General features: G+C 37.2%; 1 protein-coding gene across 5 annotated transcripts in view; it reads right to left on the bottom strand.

Moving 5' to 3' along the window:
* Window positions 1-24,192, bottom strand: part of LRFN5 (leucine rich repeat and fibronectin type III domain containing 5) — a 265,485-nt gene that overhangs the window by 16,782 nt on the left and 224,511 nt on the right. The gene's annotated exons all lie outside the window — the stretch shown is intronic.

Here is a 24,192-nt window from a genome sequence, read left to right as displayed (position 1 = left end):
CCTTTTCTGAAAAAACTTAGTGCACTTGTATTTATTCAAATTTATTTTTAAAAAACTTGACAGTTTCATTTCTATCTTGATCTTAAGTATTTGCTCTTGAAAATAATCATCAAAAATAACAATACTGGGCTTCCCTGGTGGCGCAGTGGTTGAGAGTCCGCCTGTTGATACAGGGGACACGGGTTCGTGCCCTGGTCCGGGAGGATTCCACGTGCCGCGGAGCGGCTGGGCCCGTTGAGCCATGGCCGCTGAGCTTGCGCGTCTGGAGCCTGTGCTCCACAACGGGAGAGGCCACAACGGTGAGAGGACCACGTACAGCAAAAAAAAAAAAAAAAAAAATACTAACACATACATGATTAAAATTCTCAAAAAGTACATGTAATTTTAAACACCAAAAGGGAAAACAGCTGCAGAAAATCACTTAAATGTTTAATTGATGAAAATATAAAATACATAATGATTCTAGAAATGATGCACCTAGTTTTCTAAATAAAACCTATTCTTATAGGTTTGATTTATTTTATGCCTATTTTATGTCATATTAAATGTGGTTGTAATGAATATGAACTGTCATTCTCAGCAAATGAAAGAGTCTTACTCTTCTGTTCGTGACAGAATAACTAGTACTTCGCCTTTCAGTAATAAGCAAAATTTAAAAAAAAAACAAAAAAAAGAAACTGTACAAAAATATGTAAAATGTCTGTTTCAGACATTGGAGAAAAGGAAGCAGAGAACTGTGATCCTTGAAAAAGTGAATTAAAAAAAATGAACCCTATCATTGATCCCTAGAGACACTTTCCAAACCACATCACAAGGAGGGAAAACAAGGCAAAGCATGAGAGTCTTATTCAGTTGAAGAGAACTGAGATCGGAGTGCAGAGTCTCAGGTGGCTTGACTTTATGGGGCAAAGTACCAGAAATGAGAGAGTTATCAAAAGAAAGAACACCAGTAATCTCTGTACACAGAGACAGAACAATAGATACTAACTATACTGAAACACTGATGGGGAAAAAAGTGAACAAAAACTCAGTGACTTGTGGAAAAATATTAAAAAGTCAAACATACATATAATTGGAGTATTAGAAGAAAGCTGTAATGTAGAAATATATCTGAAGAAATAAAGGCAACTTCTTTTTTCAAATTAGTGATAAAAAACAACCCAAAAAATCCAAGCTGAAAACAAGAAAAACCCACAAAGACACATCACAATCAAATTGCAGATAACCAAAGAAAGAGGAAAAATAATCTTAAGAGCAGTCCCCAAGATAGGACACATTACAAAAAGATATGGTGAACAAAATAAAAATAATGTCTGACTCCTCACTGACTTCTCTTTGGGAATAAAGCAAGATGGAAGACAATGAGAAATCTCTTTAAAGAGCTTCCAGAAAAAGAAAGGCCTGCCAAACTGGGTGAGGGTTTATATATTCATAAATTATGAAAGTAAAATAAAAACGTTTTGAGAGAAACACTGAAATTTTCATTACCAGAAGAACTTGAATCTTTATAGATGCATAAAAAGGCAACAGAAATGGTATATCTGTGGGTAGGTATAAAATATTTCATTGTGTTTTAATATGTTTATAAATAGTACTCTGGTGTGGATATAAACAGTTACAAAAAACATTCACACCCTAACAATTAAATATGCTGGATAAGCTACAAATTATATATTTTTAAAAATAACAACATCATAATGCTGAAAATACAAATAAACTTAATGGAACTATATTCCACATAATGACAGTCCTTGATGAAAGAGAGGATATACAGAGGTATCCCCCTTCTTCCCCCATCAACAGAAAAGTAAATAGAAGAACCCACCTGGCATAAATTGGGGTGAGGAGAAACCAGCCTAACTTTTAATAAACTTTTAAAAAAATATCTTATTGTTTTAGAGCAGTATTAGGTTTACAACAAAATTGAGAGGAAGGTACAGAGATTTCCCATATACCAACTACTCCCACACATGCACAGCCTCCTCTATCATCTACATCCCTTACCAAAGTGGTACATTTCTTACAGCAGATGAATCTACTTCGGCACATCATAATCACCTAAAGTTCATGGCTTACATTAGGGTTCACTCTTGGTATTATACATTCTCTGGGTTTGGATAAATATATAATGACATATATTCACCATTTTGGAATCATACAAAGTATTTTCACTGCCCTAAAAATCCTCTGTGCTCTGCCTATTCATCTCCTCAGCCCTTCCCTGGCAATCACTGATCTTTTTACTGTCTCCATAGTTCTGTTTTTTCAAGAATGTCATAGAGCTGGAATCATACAGTATGTAGCTTTTTCAGATTGACCTCTTCTGTTTAATATGTTTTTAAGGTTCCTCCATGTCTTTTCAAGGCTTTGCAGCTCATTTCTTTTTAGCACAGAATAATATTCCATTGTCTGGATATACCACAGTTTATCTACTCACCTACTGAAGGACATCTTCGTTGTTCCCAAGTTTTGGCAATTATGAAAAAAGCTGCAATACACATCCATGTACAGGCTTTTGTGTGGACATGTATTTTTTACTCCTTTGGGTAAATACCAAGGAATGCAATTGCTGGATTGTATGGTAAAACATGTTTAGTTTTCTAAAAAACCATCAGAGTGGCTGCACCAGGAATGTGTGAGAGTTCCTGTTGTACCACTTCTTCTTCAGCACTTGGTGTCAGTGTTACAGATTTTGGTCATTCTAACAGATGTGTAGTAGCATTTCATTGTTTTAATTTGCATTTCCCTGGCGACATATGATGTGGGTTATCTCTGCATATTTTATTTGCCATCTGTATATCTTTTTTTGGTGAGGTGTCTGTGAAGGTCTTTGACCCAGTTTTAATCATTTTTTTAATTATTGAGTTTTAAGAGTTCTTTGTATATTTTGGATAACAATCCTTTATCAGATTTGTCTTTTGCAAATCTGTTGTATGTAAAAAAGCACCACCACACCTGAAGTCATCTAGGTTTTCTCTTATGTCATCTTCTAGGAATTTTACAGTATTGTATTATTGTGATTCAGTTCACCACAGTTTCAAATGCTTTGAGAGCATGGTTGGGAGTTTCCTATTCAGTAAGACATGAATCTTAGCACTAGAGTGGTTTTGGAGCTTTATAACTCTGTTTCCAGCTTTTTTCTGGCGGCCAAGGAGAACTCCTTGATCTTTAATTTCACCTCTGGATTTCTTTGCTTTGCACTGTAACTGAGCTATCCTACAAGCTTTTCTCATCTCTTCAGTGCCATGCCAGGCATTCTGTGTTTGAAAGTCAGAAATACCTCTATGGGAGGAAAGTGACTGAACTATCCTTTCTCTCTCTTCCCTCCCCTTCTCCCTCACCCTCTCCTCTCTCTCATAGCTAAAACCCCTGAGTGACTTTTCCTTTCTGTTCTTTTGCTTCTTATTCATTCTTCCAAACTTGAAAGTCTACAGTGCCTGGAGGATTCATTTCAATTTTCCTTTCCTTCCTTAATTCTTCCTCATTTTTTTCCTTATCTGAAAATGCAAAGTACCTAGGAAATTGTCTCATAAAAATAGAGGGCAGAATGGTGGTTACCAGGGGCTGAGGGGTGGAGGAAGTGGGGAGATGTTGTTTGAGGGTACAAACCTGCAACTAGTAGATAAATAAGTCCTGGAGATCTAATGCACAATGTAGTGATTACAGACAACCATACTGTACTATAGACAACAAAGTTGCTAAGAGACTAGATCTTAATTATTCCCACTGCAAAAAAGAAATGAGAAGTACGTGACACGATAGGAGTGTTAGCTAATGCTACAGTGGCAATCATATTGCTATATCTAAATGTATCAAGTCAATACATTTTTACACCTTAAACTTACAGTGTTATATGACAATTATATCTCAATTAAAAAATATTTTGGGGCTTCCCTGGTGGCGCAGTGGTTGGGAGTCCGCCTGCCGACGCAGGGCACATGGGTTCGTGCCCCGATCCGGGAGGATCCCACATGCCGCAGAGCGGCTGGGCCCGTGAGCCATGGCCGCTGAGCCTGCGCGTCTGGAGCCTGTGCTCCGCAACGGGAGAGGCCACAACACTGAGAGGCCCGCGTACCGCAAAAAAAAAAAAAAAATTTTGAAGTCCTAGCCTCAAATACTCGTGAATGCACAGAAGGAAGACAATGTGAAGCACAGTAAGAACATCATCTACAATCCAAACAACTCTGAAGGCTGCTAGAATCTAAGAGAAAGGAATAGAACAGATTTTCCCTCGCAGCCTTTAAAAGGAACCAAGCATGACAGACACCTTGATTTCAGACTTCTAGCTTCCACAATTGTGGGAGAGTAAATTTCTGTTAAAGCTACCCTGTTTGTGGTACTTTGTTATGGCAGCCCTAGCAAACTAATACAACTCTCAAAACCATTTCCTGTAACAGAAGAATTTTGGATATAAAACAATACATATTGTAAACTTCCAAGTACACCTGACCCTTGAAACAACACAGGGGTTAAGGGCACCGACCCTTTGCATAGTCAAAAATTTGTGTATAACTTATACTTGGCCTTCTGTATCTGCAGTTCCTCTACATCTGTGGTTCTGCATCTTCGGATTCAACCAACTGTGAACTGTGTAGTACTGTAGTAAGTATTTATTGAAAAAAAAACTGTATATAAGTGGACCCGCACAGTTCAAACACTTGTTGTTCAAGGGTCAACTGTATACATGTATTTAGAACAGGCAAAGCTAATGCATAGTGATAGAAATCAAACCTACTGATTGTGGTTGCCTGGTTGGAGGATGGTAGATTGACTGGGGAAGAGTACAAAAAGATTGGGGGGGGGCGGGTCATGGAAATATTCTATATCTTATTTGTAATAGTAGTATACATTCATCAGAATTCATTGGCTATACACTTGAAATTCGTGCATTTTATTTATGGCAAGTTTTCCACAACAGAGTTGGTTAAGCTTAAAAGAGGAAATATGGGTTTTCTATTATATTTCCAAACATTGGTTTCAAAGGAAGAAGAATTTATAAAATGACAAGTTATTGGTAGTTAATCAGAACTTACTCATAAATATTTTAGAAATACATATTTTCTTAGCTCTGTCATATATCTTCAAAGGTGTGTTTCCGTTCCAAGCCAAATTATGCACCCTATTTCATAATCTGATTTACTCCCTCAGGTAACATACACACTGCCTGATGTAATATCATCTCACTGCTGATAAGGTGGTTTACTAAGTAGCAATACGTTTAGAATAAAATGTGCACCATTTTCTTAACTCTGTGTTTATTTTTTAAGTGAGACCTGTAAGTAATAACAGAATCATATGAATTGTGATACATAAGCATTCCCATGTTATCTTAGGACAAGGTGGAAATTTCAAAGTTTGTAAAAAATAGGAGATAGGAATCACATAAAGAAGCAGAGTTTCACTTCCTACAAGTTCAAAAACTAATTCTTGACATATTTTTTAAATTAATATAATACTACTTGAAGAGAATGAATGTGACTGGAAGAGTGGAGTAGTTGTCAGTTTTGCTGGAATTCATAATTTAAACATTTATAAAGACCATTGGATGGACCTAGAGACTGTCATACAGATTGAAGTAAGTCAGAAAGAGAAAAACAAATATCACATATTAATGCATATATGTGGAATCTAGAAAAATGGTACAGATGAACCAGTTTGCAAGGCAGAAATAGAGACACAGATGTAGAGAACTAACATATGGACACCAAGGGGGGAAAGGCGGGGATGGGATGATTGGGAGATTGGGATTGACATATATACACTAATATGTATAAAATAGATAACTAATAAGAACCTGCTGTATAAAAAATTAAATTAAAAAAAACATAAAGACCATCAAACACAGTATCCTCATTTTTCTTTTGTGTATATATATATACACACACACATATATATATATATTCCTTTTTAGATTCTTTTCCATTATAGGTTATTACAAGATATTGAGTATAAACACTATCCTCATTCTTATCTAGTTAAGTGAAACTTTTTCAAAACATTATTCGTCTGTTGCTTTATCTAAATAGTTAAATGCAAACAACAAAGATCCCTTTTTAATAATAATATTTGAGGGGGGCTGTAACTCAGTAAATAGTCATACAGTTACAGCTCTTTAGATAATATTTATACACCTCTATATTATATGTTCTCTCAATCTAGTTCCTCTCAGACACAAAGTGACACATTTACAAAGTGTCTATCACACACAAACTGGGAAATCATTTTCCAGTACTGCATCCTTCTTTCAGCCCATGGCTATTACATAACATATGCTCAAGAGAATCAGTATTTATTTGGCAACTGTAATAGGATATAAAAGCAAATTTAGATCTTACATCCAACTGAGAATATAATCTATTCTCTGCAGAAACCAGTATGGTACCAATTTATATGTTGAGTCAAAGGAAAGCTATCTGGCTCCTCAGGAGCTGCCTTGCCATCTTTCAGCAGAGCTCTACCAATTCAATTAGTGCCCCTCTGCCCAGGCTAATGCCTGGGAACAGATGCTGATGCCTGCTGACACCGATGAGTTGTTTTAGGATGTGTCAAAATGGTTACATTATGGCAAAGGATATTTCACAATGTAGTTTAGATAATGAAACACATTTGGTACTCATTTCAAATATTTTAGGTTTTCCCCTAATTTTTATTCTAGAAGGACTATAAATGATAATATTATAATTCCATTCTCTGCTAAAACATGTACTGAAGATGTTGCAATTGAACCTGTTAAATTCAGGCCTAAAAATATGACAAATATAACCTAGAACAATAATCCTTTGGTCTTTGATTATAATATTTGCTAGAAAAATTCCTAAGCACATTGAACATAATAAATTTTTAAGATTCACTCACACATCCATTCACTCATTTTTTTCCCCATTTTAAAAATTAAGTTCAGCAAGATTTATTTAGCTTCTGTACCATCTACAAGGTCCTTTGCTAGAATCTAACAAGCTTAGAAGGCTGGGATCTGATTAGATAAACACATTCACAATTAGTATAATAAAAGGCAGACTGTAAAATATTTTTATTTACCATACATTTTGATATTTATATTTACACACTTCAAATGGGTCTGTGAGTTAAAAAAACATCCTATAATTTTTGTTCTCAACATGTATATGTATACATATATGTCTTTTTAACTCATCATGGCATATGTGTATATAAACACTTATTATTTACAGTAATGGACAAGAGGCCAGTTACTTAGACAAACCAAATTACAAAAAAATAATGGTTACCATTCACAGAGCACAGGTAAACATGAAGGAAGTAATGGTCTTTTTATTTTATATATGAGGAAACAAGATTGAGATGCTAATAAATGGTAATTAAACCAGATTACTTAATGGAATGTTTGCCATGCTCTATTTAACTAGTAGATGTGCAAATATTTCATCACTTCTCTGCTTTTAATATTAAGGTGAATGCTACATAGAGAAATGTTTTATTTCTTTAATAAAATTTTTTAATATTAATTTTGTTAGCTTACATTAGAAAGCTAAAATGGACTTGTTATGCAATGTACTTATCACACCAAATCCCATTTAATCCTTGCACAACTCCATATAAAGCAGTTACCTTTCTCCCCATTTTATATGATGAAATAAAATTTAGGAAACTTAAGTAATCCCCTCAAGGTCATACAGAAAGCAAACAAAAAGGTAGCTTTAAGATGGACATACATTTACTTCCAAAACCCATACTCCTTCTAGGATAAAATGATGTTTATTTATATTACTTATATTGTGTTTTCCAGATTATGCAGCACTTGGACATAAAGGGTTATTAATTCCAACAGTGATTCCTAAAGTTCTTCAAGTGACTTACTTTTCTTCCTGGTCTCTTTCATAATCAAATTACATTTAAAAGGTGCTGGCAGATTACTATGGTGGAGACTTAAGAGCATATTGGATGACAACCCAAATGACACATTTAACCAGTCATTCATTTTTCTTTGGTGTGTTCAGATATGACTGAAGTTACCCAAATACTTAAGTCCATAATGCTAAGTATTCTTTTAAGAATATAAATTCTACATCAGAAAGGAGAGTGACTTCTGTGTATAATGAGGTCTCAGTATTCTCCCAGTGAAGTGGGTTGAGTTGTCCCTTTTCTTGCCCATTTAGGAGTCTGCCTGCAGAGACTCTATACTGTCACTGACTGTCCATGAATCCTGAGAGTAAATACTACCAGTAACTCTGAAGGAGAATGTATTCTCCCTTGCAGAAAAGCCTGGGGAGAGAAAGCAGCCTAGAACAGGCCAGTGCTAAGAGGCTGTGAAAGTTTACAAAAATGCCAGAACAGCAGTAGTTTAGGGTTGAGTAAGTTGGCATAGGTGACAAGTGGTTTCCTAAAATGAACTGATTGTAAGCATTCCTTATGGATGTTCAGATATAACTGGGAAGTATTTGGGAAGGGGAAGTATTTGCATATAAAAATGCAAAATAATTTATATTTAAAACTTGCACTAATTAAGACAGTAGTGCCTATAAGGGACAGGTACAGGTATAATTTATCTGGGGAGTGGATAGTTATTTGTTTCATAGAAAATTTGATAACCTACTTTGTGTGTGAACGGTGAGTACCCCAAGGCATGGATTTTAAAGGGGCAATGAAACAAAGGATATATACCCAGGAGTGGTATTGCTGGGTCATATGGTAGCTCTATTTTCAAGTTTTTGAGAAACCTCCATACTATTATCCACAGTGGCTGCAGCAATTTACATTCCCACCAACAGTGTAAGAGGGTTCTCTTTTCTCCACATCCTCACCAACATTTGTTATTTGTGTTCTTTTTGGTGATAGTCATACTGACCAGTGTGAGGTGATATCTCACTGTCGTTTTGATTTGCATTTCTCTGATCATTAATGATGCTGAGCATCTTTCCATGTGCCTGTTGGCCATCTGTATGTCCTTTTTGGAAAAATGTCTATTCAGGTCTTCTGCCCATTTTTAATAGGGTTGGTTGTTTTTTTGATGTTGAGTTGTATGAGCTGTTTATATATTTTGGGTATTAAACTCTTATCAGTCATTTCACTTGCAAATTATTTTCTCCCACTCAGTAGGTTGCCTTTTTGTTTTGTAGATAGTTTCCTTTACTGTGCAAAAGCTTTTAAGTTTAATTAGGAAAACACTAATTCGAAAAGATACATGCACCCCCCAATGTTCATAGCAGCATTACTTAAAATTGCCAAGATATGGAAGCAACCTAAGTGTCCATCAAAAGACGAATGGATAAAGAAGATGTGAGATATATATATATATATATATATATATATACACACACACATACACACACACACAATAGAATACTACTCAGACATACAAAAGAATGAAATTTTGCAATTTGCAACAACAAAGATGGACTTGGGGGGGTATTATGCTAAGTGCAATAAGTCAGACAGAGAAAGACAAATACTGCGTGATATCACTTATATGTGGAATCTAAAAATAAAACAAACTAGTGAATGTAACAATAAAGAAGTAGACTGACAGGTATAGAGAACACACTAGTGGTTACCAGTAGGGAGAGGGGAGGGGCAATAGAAGGCTATGGGATTAAGAGGTACAAACTATCAATATTATGTATAAAATAAATAAGCTACAAGGATGTGTTATACAGCACAGGGAATATAGACAGTATTTTGGAGTAACTAAAAATGGAATATAAACTTTAAAATTGTGAATAACTATGTTGTACACCTGTAACTTATGTAATATTGTACATGAACTATACTTCAATTTAAAAAATAGAAAAAATAACAAGGGATAGCCAAATTCCATGTTTGACGAAATAAAAGTTCTCTGTGTGGAACAGAAGAGAGGAGAGATGACTGATGGAAGCACACAAAAGGAGAAGAGTATGTAAAACGGTGAAAGGCATGTGGCTTTCAGATAAGGAAGTTCTCAGATAAAGAGTATCTTGTTAGCTGTGGTATCACATTGCTGCTCTCATCAACTTCAAAGCTGAAGAAGTGTGCTTCCCCCCATATCAATGCCTTGTGGAAAACATCAGGGTAAAAATGTTCCACATCTGACTTGCTATTGAATGATGAGAAAACTGAACCTCAGTGAAGGTCTGAAAACATTACTCTTTGAAGACTCCAATCTGGATTTAATATGCTCATTTCTCTTTCTGTTGCATCTTATTGCAGGTAATCAGGTTTCAATGGACACAGGGGAGAAAGGTCTAGGATATAGAATATTATCACAAATGTGAAATGCAGTGAAATCAACTATCCTGTCATTGCAGAGTTGTAGATGACCTCTGTTTTCTTCCAATTTCCAAGAATACGGCAGCTCCCTTCTCAGAATTCACCTTGCTTTTATGACAACTTGAAAGAACATCAAGAGGGTTGTAATACAAATTCGAATGCCATTAATCTGTGCTTCAAATCTAGTAAATGATTTAGTGCTTTATCCATTCTTCTTTGGAATTCTGAAAGGTGACTCTCTGAGTCTTTGAGATATCACGCTATCCATTATGTTTCAGTTTGCCGATGGTGTTTAACATTTCATGTAACTAGTCTCTGTGGTTATATTGGTGCTATTGTGCTGTTGCCATAGCAATTAAAGAGGCACAGTTGTGGAGCAATGCAGACAGAACGATCAGAACAGAGATGCTGTTTGACACAATTCAGGCCTCTAGAAATCTGGATAATTCTTCAGGAAAAAAATGTGGTTTAGACTTTGTCTTGATATTATTGTGGGCATTGAGGCAGCCAAGTTATCAGCAATGGAAAATCTAGTTGAAAAGCTGAAAAAAATGGGAGAGGAAAGAAAGGCATACACATACAGAGGAAGTAATGAATTTACTGAGGGTTTATATACTAAATATGTGTGTGGGTGGAAACTTCCGGCAGTACTCCTACAGAAATGTTTTGACAAACTGACACCATATGGAAGCTTTTATGTCACTGAAAGCATCATGTGTTTCCTCACTCTCTCTCTCTTTCTCCTCCCCCTTTCTCATTCTTTCTTCTTCTCTATTCCTCCCTCCCTCCCTCCCATCTCTCTCAAACACACCCACCCTACTCAGTCTTTTTGGATTCGCCTATTTTTTGTATTAACATTGTTTGGCCCTTTACAACATAATGATCATTTCAATTTGATGTTATGCATATTTTAAACAGTAATACAATAATATTACTACATAAAAAGTCCATGTCCAGTTACATAAAAAAAATATAAATATAGCAGATAACTGAGTAAAGGATACAAAGAGATGATTCATAGAAGCCTGGACCTTTTCTGCTGTCTTCCTATATTGAACTGCCAACGTGTCCTTAATCTTTAAAAAATCTCAAAATTGACATGTCTACAACTGAACTCCTAATTTTCTCTCTCAAATCTGCTTTGCTCCTACTATAGTACTTTGCATTGGCATCCCATCTCACTTGGAGAAAATGCTCAGGTTTTTATACTGGACACCAATTCCTACATGGTGTGGTTACTACTGCTTCTCTGATTTCAGAACTACTATGGCCCTGGTTCACTTAACTCTTACTCTTTGCTCTTTCTTAAACACACTGGCCAAACTTTTGCTCAGGATTTGCATTCTCTTTCCCTTTTCCTAGATCTCACCATCTATCTTTAAGAGTATATGTAGTCTCAACCATCAATTCCTTCCAGTCTTAAATGTCACCTTCAGAGTGGGCCCACCCTATTTAAATTATAAGCCCTCTTTCTTAAATCCCTACTTTATTTTCCTCCATAACAATGACCATCATCTCACCATCTATACATTTTGCTTATCTTTGTCTATTTTGTGACTCACCAAATAAAATGCAAGTTCTATGAGGGCAGAGATTTTTCTCTTTGGTTCACCATTGTATCCTCAACACCTAGGGGAAGGGTTGGCATAAAATGGGCTCTCAATAAATATTGGGTGAAGGAATAATTTGGAAATCTAGCTATTTAGCAAGTGTCTGAGAAAGTTTTCAAAGTTTTTAGTAATTGAAATGTGAACAAAAATACTGTTTTGTAAAACAATTATGGTTTTTTAAATTATAATATCAGTGCTGGTGAGGATACAATGAAGAGATATTCTCACACATTGCTAGAGGCGGTAGACATTTAGAATTTTATGCCGTCTAAAATGAAAAAGGTCCTGGAGGCTAGGGAAATAGATAAAATATAGAATGGAAGAATAAGGGAAAAGTCCAGTATTGGCAGGCTTTGACAAGGGAGAGAACTGATTAATTCAGCAGCCTCGAATTATGAGGGAAATGATGAATTAGGAGCATTATAGGATATTTTATTGTATTTGGGGCCATGCAGTCTCCTCTAATACTCCCAAAGAAAATCTTAAGTAAAATTTGCATGATTTGTAAATGCTCTTGCATTTGGGGCTTGTGTTACCTATGCTACCCTTGCTAGCCCATGCCTGAAGACAAGCGTAAGAATCAAATTTATTCACCTAACATATATGTAAACTATTTAACAAAACCACTGGCTTATGATAGCTGTTTCATGAGTAGAAGCAGCAGCAGCAGTCATCATGGCAGCAGCATAGCAAGCGATAACAACAATAATAATATTGAAAAGCCTATCATCAACTTTATGGCAAATTATAATACAACAGTTCAGTTACTTTTTAATCAAGCCATTAAATATTTATTTTAAGAATCACAAAGAAGTAGAATTTAGACAGGTGTGTAGAGAAAAAACAGGATAAGCAATCATATATATATATACACACACACACGCGCACACACACACACATATACATATACATCTAAGTCTGTATGGCTATCTGTACATGTATATGCACGTGTGTAAGTACTAGTTCCCCTTTCAATAGCCATTCTTCCCTTCTTTAGTAACAGAATCCCAATTTTCCCTGGTATATTGTTTCCCAGAATGAACAGTTTATTTTCCAGCTTCTTTTGCAGGGAAATATCATCATGTGAGTCACTTATTTCCCATGAGGTATAAGTTAAAATGTTGACAAGAACTTCAGAGAAGGTACCTTAAAAGGAAATGACTGAAATGAGATGTACCCTTACTTGTCCTTCTTCTGAACTACAATTTTAATAGGATGCCTGGAACTCTAGCAGCCAACTTAGACATTGAGGTGACCTTGAAGATGGGAGTCAGGAGTCAGGATGATGGAGGAAGACTTCTTGATTATCATGGCATTGCTCTACCAGCCCTGGGTTACCTTCTAGCACGTTTAAACTACTGTTTTGAAAAGTCTCTTCTACTCACAGCTAAACTAATCTCAACTGGTTACAGTATAATTTTAAAAACATTAAAGCACCAGGTATAAATATTCTAAAAATGCCTAGAAAGAAACATGCATTCAAGTCTATATATCTATAGATGTTTCAAATATTTTAAAACATTGTATGTAGTAAGTACATATTTCTTGTAAAATAACAAAAAGTTAAAACTAACTTGGATTATTTTAATATTAATTCATATGTGTTAGCAATGAGTCATATAATGATAAAAATTGTCTATTAAATTGAGAGATTTTTGACAGGTATTGCTCTGGGTTATAACAAACCCCACAGAATTACTAAAAACAAATATTTTATGATGATCAAAGTGAGTAAACACATTTAGTACACATCTGCCATATATCAGTGGGTAGATACTGTTTATTCAATCCCTGAGGCACTGCTTGATAGTAAGTTAGTTATGAAAGTTCATTAATTATTTCAAGCTATACAAAGAAAATTTTATAAAAATTAGGCATTGGGTCAACTACAGATATTCTCTGAGAATGTAATGTAAAAATAGATTTCTGTCTTGGTCATTGACTAAATGTTTGTAGTAAGTGCTAGTATTGGCTTACTTCCTCAATCTTGGCTTGAGTAAGAGTGGATAGGGTGACATTAACTAAAATATAGAACACAGGAAAGAAAAATGGTTGGAATGTGATGCGAGATAATGAGTTTGGTTTAAGATAATCTATTTTTGAAGGGATTTGTGCTGTTTAAATCCAGGCTGGATATATTTTGAAATGAACAAGATACTGGTATTTAAATCTGTGAGCATGCAATCTCTGAAGGTTATGATTGATATGGCTGGTTTGCAGACAATGGAAATGAATTATTTTAAATTTCTTGACAGCACGCTATCATCTACATTTGGGAGCATCTATCCACCGTTATTTTATTATTTTACAAAATAATGACTATTTTTTGTTTCATGTTTATTTTCATGTGTCACCTGCCAAAGATTTTGACACAGCATTTTTTTAAATGAGATGACTCTAGTGTCTAATATTTGCCTTTAGCGTTTTGAAAACTGAGCTAGATGCCAAGTAGTTATTTAATAATGTGCCTACCCTTCATTTTTTCCGGTTTCTAAGGACCACTGATTTATAGCTGAGAAAACTGAGGCCCAAATATTGTTCAGATATGATTAGAGTTTTTGAACCCTTAAAAACTATGCATGCAAAACATAAATATATTCCAATAATCTAGTGTTCAATTGAATTATAATATACTTCATGTTTGAATGTAATACAGTCATGAAACATCTTTACAGTAGATCATAAAAAATAACAGGAAAATATGTTACAATATGTGGTAGGTAGAATTCTAAGATGTTCTCTTTATTAGCTCTCCTAGGCGTATGCACTCCTGTTTAAACCTCCCACTGAGTGCAGTTAAAACTTGCAACTTGCTTCTAACCAACAGAATGAAGCAAAGGTAAAGGGGCTTTCCATATATTAATTATTTGCCTTAAAGTTAATAAAAAGAAGAATTATTCTGGGGCCATGACCTATCATGTGAGCCCTTTAAAAGAAGGTCCAAGCTTTCCTTGAAGTTAGGTGCCTCAAGTTGAAGAGACTGTCTATCCATTGCTGGCTTTGAAGAAGTAAACTGTCAGGATTCTACAGCAGTGAGGAAATGCATTTTACCAACAACCTGAGGGCACCTGAAAGTGGTTCTTCCCTAGTTAAGCCTCCAGATGAAAACTCAACGCAGCCAACAATTTTCCTGTAGCCTTATGAGACCTTAAACAGAGGATCCAGCCAAGATGTGCCCAGATTAACCTATGGAATCTCTGAGATAATAAATGTGTACTGTTTTAAACCACCAACTTTAAGGTAACATCACAGCAATAGAAAATTAATACAAAGTATTTAGATTAAAGAGTGGGAGGAGACCTTCAAGATGGTGGAGGAGGAAGTCATGGAGATCACCTTCCTCCCCACAAATACATCAGAAATACATCTACATGTGGAACAACTCCTACAGAACACCTACCGAACGCTGGCAGAAGACCTCAGACCTCCCAAAAGGCAAGAAACTCCCCACGTACCTGGGTAGGGCAAAAGAAAAAAGAAAAAACAGAGACAAAAGAATAGCGATGGGACCTGCACCAGTGGGAGGGAGCTGTGAAAGAGGAAAGGTTTCCACACACTAGAAGCCCCTTCATGGGTGGAGACTGCGGGTGGCAGAGGGGGGAAGCTTCGGAGCCACGGAGAGCACAGCAACAGGGGTGCGGAGGGCAAAGTGGGGAGAGATTCCCGCATAGAGGATCGGTGCCTACTGGCACTCGCCAGTCCGAGAGGCTTGTCTGCTCACCCGCCAGGGCGGGTGGGGGCTGGGGCTGAGGCTCGGGCTTTGGTCGGATCCCAGGGAGAGGACTGGTGGCGTGAACACAGCCTGAAGGGGGCTAGCGCACCACAGCTAGCTGGGAGGGAGTCCGGGGAAAAGTCTCAGAGGCAAGAGACCGTTGTTTCGGGGTGCGCGAAGAGAGGGGATTCAGAGCACCACCTAAAGGAGCTCCAGAGACGGGCATGAGATGCTAAGGCAGCTGTTGTAGCCACCAAGACGCCTGGTGCAAGCACAGGTCACTATCCACACCTCCCCTCCCGGAAACCTGTGCAGCCCTCCACTGCCAGGGTCCCGGGATCCCGGGACAACTTCCCCAGCAGAACACACGGTGCGCCTCAGGCTGGTGCAATGTCATGCCGGCCTCTGCCGCCGCAGCCTCTACCGACGAAGCCTCGCCCGGCATCCGTACCCCTCCCTCCCTCCGGCCTGAGTGAGCCAGAGCCCCTATTCAGCTGCTCCTTCAATGCCGCCCTGTCTGGGCAGGAACAGATGCTCTCAGGCGACCTACAAGTAGAGGCCAGGCCAATCCAAAGCCGAACTCCAGAAACTGTGCAAACAAAGAAGAGAAAGGGAATCTCTCCCAGCAGCCTCAGGAACAGTGGATTAAACCTCCACAATCAATTTGATGTACCCTGCATCTGTGGAATACCTGAATAGACAATGAATCATCCCAAAATTGAGGCGGTGGACTTTGGGAGCAACTGTAGACTTGGGGTTTGCTAAGTATGTGACTGACTGGTTTCTGGTTTTATGTTTTTCTTAGTTTAGTATTGAGTTTATTATCATTGGTAGATTTGTTTATTGATTTGGTTGTTCTCTTCCTTATATATATAGATAGATAGATAGATAGATAGATAGATAGATAGATAGATACACAGATAGATAGATAGAGATAGTTTTTTCTTTTTCTCTTTTTGTGAGTGTGTAGGTGTATGCTTCTTTGTGTGACTTTGTATAGCTTTGCTTTCAACATTTGTCCTAGGGCTCTATCAGGTTTTTTCTTTTAATATAGTTTTTAGAGCTTATTATCATTGGTGGATTTGTTTTTTGGTTTGGCTGTTCTCTCTTTCTTTCTTTTTTATTTTTTTATTACTCTTTAATTTTTTTATTTTTAATAATTACCTTTATTTTTTATTTTAATAAGGTTATTTCTTTTTATTTCCTTCCTTTCTTTCTTTCTCTCTCTTGCTCTTTCTTTCTTTCCTTCCTCCCTCCCTCCCTTCTTCCTTCCTTCCTTCCCTCCTTTCTTCCTTCTTTCCTTCTTTCTTTCTTTCTTTCTTTCTTTCTTTCTCTCTTTCTTTCCCTTCCTTTCCTTCCCTTTCCTTCCATTCTTTCCTGCCTTTCCTTCTGAGCTGTGCGGCTGACAAGATCTTGGTGCTATGGCTGGGTGTCAGGCCTGTGCCTCTGAAGTAGGAGAGCCAAGTTCAGGACATTGGTCCACCAGAGACCTACCCGCTCCATGTAATATCAAACAGCAAAAGCTCTCCCAGAGATCTCCATCTCAACGCTAAGACCCAGGTCTACTCAACAACCATCAAGCTACAGTGCTGGACAACCTATGCCAAACAACTAGCAAGAGATGAACACAACACCACTCATTAGCAGAGAGGCTGCCTAAAATCATAATGAGGTCATAGACACCCCAAAACACACCACAGCCTATGGTCCTGCCCATCAGAAAGACAAGATGAAGCTTCATCCACCAGACACAGGCACCTGTCTCCTCCACCACGAAGCCTACACAACCCCCTGAACCAACCTTAGCCACTGGGGGAAGACACCAAAAACAATGGGAAGTACAAACCTGTAGCCTGTGAAAGAAGACCCCAAACACAGTAAGTCAGGCAAAATGAGAAGACAGAGAAACACGCAGCAGATGAAGGAGCAAGGTAAAAACCCAGCAGACCAAACAATTGAAGAGAAAATAAGGAGTCTACCTGAAAAAGAATTCAGAGTAATGATAGTAAAGATGATCCAAAATCGTGGAAATAGAATGCAGAAAATACAAGAAACATTTAACAAGGACCTAGAAGAACTAAAGAGCAAAAAAGCAATGATGAACAACACAATAAATGAAATTAAAAATTCTCTAGAGGGAGTCAATAGCAGAATAACTGAGGCAGAAGAATGGATAAATGACCTGGAAGATAAAATAGTGGAAATAACTACTGCACAGCAGAATAAAGAAAAAAGAATGAAAAGAATTGAGGACAGTCTTAGAGACCTCTGGGACAACATTAAATGCACCAATGTTTGAACTATAGGGGTCCCAGAAAAAGAAGAGAAAAAGAAAGTGTCTGAAAATGTATTTGAAGAGTTTATAGTTAAAAACTTCCCTAATATGGGAAAGGAAATAGTTAATCAAGTCCAGGAAGCACAGAGAGTCCCATACAGGATAAACCCAAGGAGAAACATGCTAAGACACATATTAATCAAACTATCAAAAATTAAATACAAAGAAAAAATACTAAAAGCAGCAAGGGAAAAGCAACAAATAACAAACAGGGAATCCGCATAAGGTGAACAGGTGATATTTCAGGAGAAACTCTGCAAGCCAGAAGGGAGTGGCAAGACATATTTAAAGTGATGAAAGGGAAAAACCTACAACGAAGATTACTCTACCCAGCAAGGATCTCATTCAGATTTGATAGAGAAATTAAAACCTATACAGAACAAGCAAAAGCTAAGAGAATTCAGCACCACCAAACCAGCTTTAAAACAAATGCTAAAGGAACTTCTCTAGGCAGGAAACACAAGAGAAGGGAAAGACCTACAATAACAAACCAAAACAATAGAGAAAATGGGAATAGGAACATACATATCGATAATTACCTCAAATGTAAATGGATTAAATGCTCCCACCAAAAGACATAGACTGGCTGAATGGATACAAAAAACAAGACCATATATATACTGTCCACAAGAGATCCACTTCAGATCTAGGGACACCTACAGATGGAAAGTGAGGGGATGGAAAAAGATATTCCATGCAAATGGAAATCAAAAGAAAGCTGGAGTAGCAATTCTCATATCAGACAAAATAGACTTTAAAATAAAGACTATAAAAATAGACAAAGAACGACACTACATAATGATCACGGGATCAATCCAAGATGAAGATATAACAATTGTAAATATTTATGAATCCAACATAGGAGCAACTCAATATAAAAGGCAAATGCTAACAGCCATAAAAGGGGAAATCTACAGAAACACAATCATAGTAGGGGACTTTAACACCACAGTTTCACCAATGGACAGATCATCCAAAATGAACATAAATAAGGAAACACAAGCTTTAAATGATACATTAAACAAGATGGACTTAATGATATTTACAAGACATTTCATCCAAAAACAACAGAATACACTTTCTTCTCAAGTGCTCATGGAACATTCTCGAGGATAGATCATATCTTGGGTCACAAATCAAGGCTTGGTAAATTTAAGAAAATTGAAATCATATCAAGTATCTCTTCCAACCACAATGCTGTGAGACTAGATATCAATTACAGGAAAAAATCTGTAAAAAATACAAACACATGGAGGCTAAACAATACACTGCTAAATTACCAAGAGATCACTGCAGAAATCAAAGAGGAAATAAAAAAATACCTAGAAACAAATGACAATGAAAACATGATGACCCAAAACCTATGGGATGCATTAAAAGCAGTTCTAAGAGGGAAATTCATAGCAATAAAATCCTACCTCAAAAAACAAGAAACATCTCAAATAAACAAGCTAACCTTACACCTAAAGCAATTAGAGAAAGAACAAAAAAACCCAAAGTCAGCAGAACAAAACAAATCATAAAGATCAGATCAGAAATATGAAACAGAAATGAAACAATAGCAAAGATCAATGAAATTAAAAGCTGTTTCTTTGAGAATATAAACAAAATTGATAAACCATTAGCCAGATGCATCAAGGAAAAAAGGATGAAGACTTAAGTCGATAGATTTAGAAATGAAAAAGAAGTAACAACAGACAATGCAGAAATACAAAGGATCATGAGAGATTACTGCAAGCACTATATGCCAATAAAATGGACAATCTGGAAGAAATCAACAAATTCTTAGAAAAGCACAACCTTCTGAGACTGAACCAGGAGAAATAGAAAATATAAACTCACCAATCACAAGCACTGATATTGAAACAGTGCTTCAAAATATTCCAAGAGGGCTTCCCTGGTGGCGCAGTGGTTGAGAGTCCGCCAGCCGATGCAGGGACATGGGTTCGTGCCCCGGTCCGGGAGAGTCCCGCATGCCATGGAGTGGCTGGGCCCATGGGCCGTGGCCACTGGGCCTGCACGTCCAGAGCCTGTGCTCCGCAGCATGGGGGGGTGGGGGGGCGCAGCAGTGAGAGGCCCGCGTACCACAAAAAAATATATATATATATTCCAAGAAACAAAAGCCCAGGACCAGATGGCTTCACAGGCGAATTCTATCAAACATTTAGAGAAGAGCTAACACCTATCCTTCTCAAACTCTTCCAAAATATAGCAGAGCGAGGAACACTCCCAAACTCATTCTACGAGGCCAGAATCACCCTGATACCAAAAACAGACAAATATGTCACAAAGGGCTTCCCTGGTGGCGCAGTGGTTGACAGTCCGCCTGCCGATGCAGGGGACATGGGTTCATGCCCCAGTCCGGGAAGATCCCACATGCTGCGGAGAGGTTGGGCCTGTGAGCCACAGCCACTGAGCCTGTGCATCTGGAGCCTGTGCTCCGCAACAGGAGAGGCCACAACAGTGAGAGGCCCGCGTACCGCAAAAAAAAAAAAAAAAAAAAAAAGAAAGATGTCACAAAGAAAGAAAATGACAGGCCAATATCACTGATGAACATAGATGCAAAAATCCTCAACAAAATACTGGCAAACAGAATCCAACAGCACATTAAAAGGATCATAAACCATGATCAAGTGGGGTTTATTCCAGGAATGCAAGGATTCTTCAATATATGCAAATCAATCAACTTGATACACCATATTAGCAAATTGAAGGAGAAAAACCATATGATCATCTCAATAGATGCAAAGAAAGCTTTTGACAAAATTCAACACTGATTTATGATAAAATCCCCCCAGAAAGTAGGCATAGAGGGAACTTTCCTCAAGATAATAAAGGCCATATGTGACTAACCCACAGCCAACATCGTCCTCAACGGTGAAAAACTGAAACCATTTCCACTAACATCAGGAACAAGACAAGGTTGCCCACTCTAACTACTATTATTCAACATAGTTTTGGAAGTTTTAGCCACAGCAATCAGAGAAGAAAATGAAATAAAAGGAATCCAAATCAGAAAAGAAGAAGTAAAGCTGTTACTATTTGCAGGTGACATGATACTATACATAGAGAATCCTAAAGATGCTACTAGAAAACTACTAGAGGTAATCAATGAATTTGGTAAAGTAGCAGGATACAAAATTAATGCACAGAAATCTCTGGCATTCCTATACACTAATGATGAAAAATCTGAAAGTGAAATTAAGAAAACACTCACATTTACCATTGCAAGAAAAAGAATAACATATCTAGGAATAAACCTACTAAGGAGACAAAAGACCTGTATGCAGAAAATTATAAGATACTGAAGAAAGAAATTAAAGATGATACAAATAGATGGAGAGATATACCATGTTCTTGCTTTGGAAGAATCAACACTGTGAAAATGACGCTAGTACCCAAAGCAATCTACAGATTCAATGCAATCTCTATCAAACTACCACTGGCATTCTTCACAGAATTAGAAAAAAAAAAATCACAATTAGTATGGAAACACAAAACACCCCAATAGCCAAAGCAATCTTGAGAACGAAAAATGGAGCTGGCGGAATCAGGCTCACTGACTTCAAACTGTACTACAAAGCTACAGTAATCAGGACAGTATAGTACTGGCACAAAAACAGAAATATAGATAAATGGAACAGGATAGAAAGCCCAGAGATAAACCCACGCACATATGGTCACCTTATCTTTGATAAAGGAGGCAAGAATATACAGTGGAGAAAAGACAGCCTCTTCAATAAGTCATGCTGGGAAAACTGGACAGGTACATGTAAAAGTATGAGATTAGAACACTCCCTAACACCATACACAAAAGTAAGCTCAAAATGGATTAAAGACCTAAGTGTAAGGCCAGAAACTATCAAACTCTTAGAGGAAAACATAGGCAGAACACTCTATGACATAAATCACACCAAGATCCTTTTGGACCTACCTCCTAGAGAAATGGAAATAAAAACAAAAATAAACAAATGGGACCTAATGAATCTTAAAAGCTTTTGCACAGCAAAGGACACCATACACAAGACAAAAAGACAACCCTCAGAATGGGAGAAAATATTTGCAAACGAAGCGACTGACAAAGATTTAATCTCCAAAATATACAAGCAGCTCACGCAGCTCAATTTCAAAAAAAACAAACAACCCAATCCAAAAAGAGGTAGAAGACCTAAATAGACATTTCCCCAAAAAGATATAGATATTGGCAACAAACACATGAAAGGATGCTCAACGTCACTAATCGTTTGAGAAATGCAAATCAAAACTGCCATGAGGTATCACCTCACAGCATTCAGCATGGCCATAATCAAAAAATCTACAAACAATAAATGTTGGAGATGGTGTGGAGAAAAGGGAACCCTCTTGCACTGTTGGTGGCAATGTAAATTGATACAGCCACTATGAAGAACAGAATGGAGGTTCTTTAAAAAACTAAAAATAGAACTACCGTACAGCCCAGCAATCCCACTATTGGGCATATACCCTGAGAAAACCATAATTCAAAAAGAGTCATGGACCACAATGTTCATTGCAGCTCTATTTACAATAGCCAGGACATGGAAGCAATCTAAGTGTCCATCAACAGACGAATTGATAAAGAATAGGTGGCACATATATACAATGGAATACTACTCAGCCATAAAAAGAAAATAAATTGAGTTATTTGTAGTGAGTTGGATGGACCTAGAGACTATCATGCAGAGTGAAGTAAATCAGAAAGAGAAAAACAAACATCATATGCTGACACATATATATGGAATCTAAAAAAAAAAAATGGTTCTGAAGAACCTAAGGGCAGGAAAGGAATAAAGACACAGACGTAGGAAATGGACTTGAGGACACAGGGAGGGGGAAGGATAAGCTGAGATGAAGTGAGAGAGTGGCATTGACTTATATATACTACCAAATGTAAAATAGATAGCTAGTGGGAAGCAGCCACATAGCACAGGGAGATCAGCTCAGTGCTTTGTGACTACCTAGAGGGGTGGGAGCCACAAGGGGGAAGAGATATGGGGATATATGTATATGTATAGCTGATTCACTTTGTTAGAAAGCAGAAACTAACACACCACTGTAAAGCAATTATATTCCAATAAAGATGTAAAAAATAATAATAAAGAGTGGGATATAAATTGGATATGCCGTATGATCACAATTATTTAAAGTAAAAACTAAACTAAAAGTGTAAATAATGCTTGATAGAATTCTGATTCTAATAATGTTGGGCTAAATTATATGGTCCCTTTTACTGAGAATAATTTAAAAAGCTGAATGAAATACTCATGAAAAGCTTTAAAAAATCTCCATAAAATTAACAAGGCAGTGAAGTATACCAGATTGAATTTTAGGAAATGTAAGATCCCACAGAGATAAGTTTACTTTTCAAAAACAGTTCCGGGGCTTCGCTGGTGGCACAGTGGTTGAGAGTCCGCCGGCTGATGCAGGGGACACGGGTTCGTGCCCTGGTCTGGGAAGATCTCACATGCCGTGGAGCAGCTGGGCCCGTAAGCCATGGCCACTGAACCTGCGCGTCTGGAGCCTGTGCTCCGCAGCGGGGGAGGCCACAACAGTGAGAGGCCCACGTAAAAAACAGTTCTGTCCTGAGAGATTTTTCTGATCATGAATATAGAGACTTCCTAATAGATCAGAGGGCTGCACATGTGCTCAGGAGGCATGCAGAAAAATGTGTTCATTAGTGTTATGTGTAACAATCCCAAACTGGAAAAAACCCAGTTGTCCATCCATAGTGAAATGGAAATATACATTGAAGTATTTAAACAAGGGGATACTATAAAACAATGAAAAGAAATGAGTACTGCTGCAGGGAACTACATATTGCTCATGGGCATAATGTTGACAAAAGAAGAAAGATATACATGAATAAACATAATAGAGTCTACATAAATTTGAAAAACCAGGGACATACTCAAAAGGGGATAGAAACATAAAGAAAAGCAAGTAAGCGATTAACATAAAAGTCTGGATTATGTTTATTTGTGAGGAGATGGAGGGGATCTGGTCTAAAATAGGAGCAGACTGACAGAGGAGCAGACCACATGCGCATTCATATTATAATTACTCATTGTACTGCACATGTATGTTTTTTGCACTTTTTAGTATAATCTATTCCACCAAAAATGTTTTAAAATGGTTAAATATTAAAAAGTAGTCAAAATGTCTTGTGATTAAAAATAGTCTTTATTTAAGTACATTTTCTCTTTTAGGCCAAGTAGGTACCACTTGGCAATAGGAATGGCATAGGAGTGAAGGATGTACTCTAAAGATACATTCTAGCATGTTGTACTCCATTC

The sequence above is a fragment of the Phocoena sinus genome, chromosome 2, assembly GCF_008692025.1.
Source record: "Phocoena sinus isolate mPhoSin1 chromosome 2, mPhoSin1.pri, whole genome shotgun sequence".
Taxonomy (NCBI): Eukaryota; Metazoa; Chordata; class Mammalia; order Artiodactyla; family Phocoenidae; genus Phocoena; species Phocoena sinus.
Note: the sequence above shows the minus strand (reverse complement) of the source record. Positions and strands in the feature narration are given on the sequence as shown.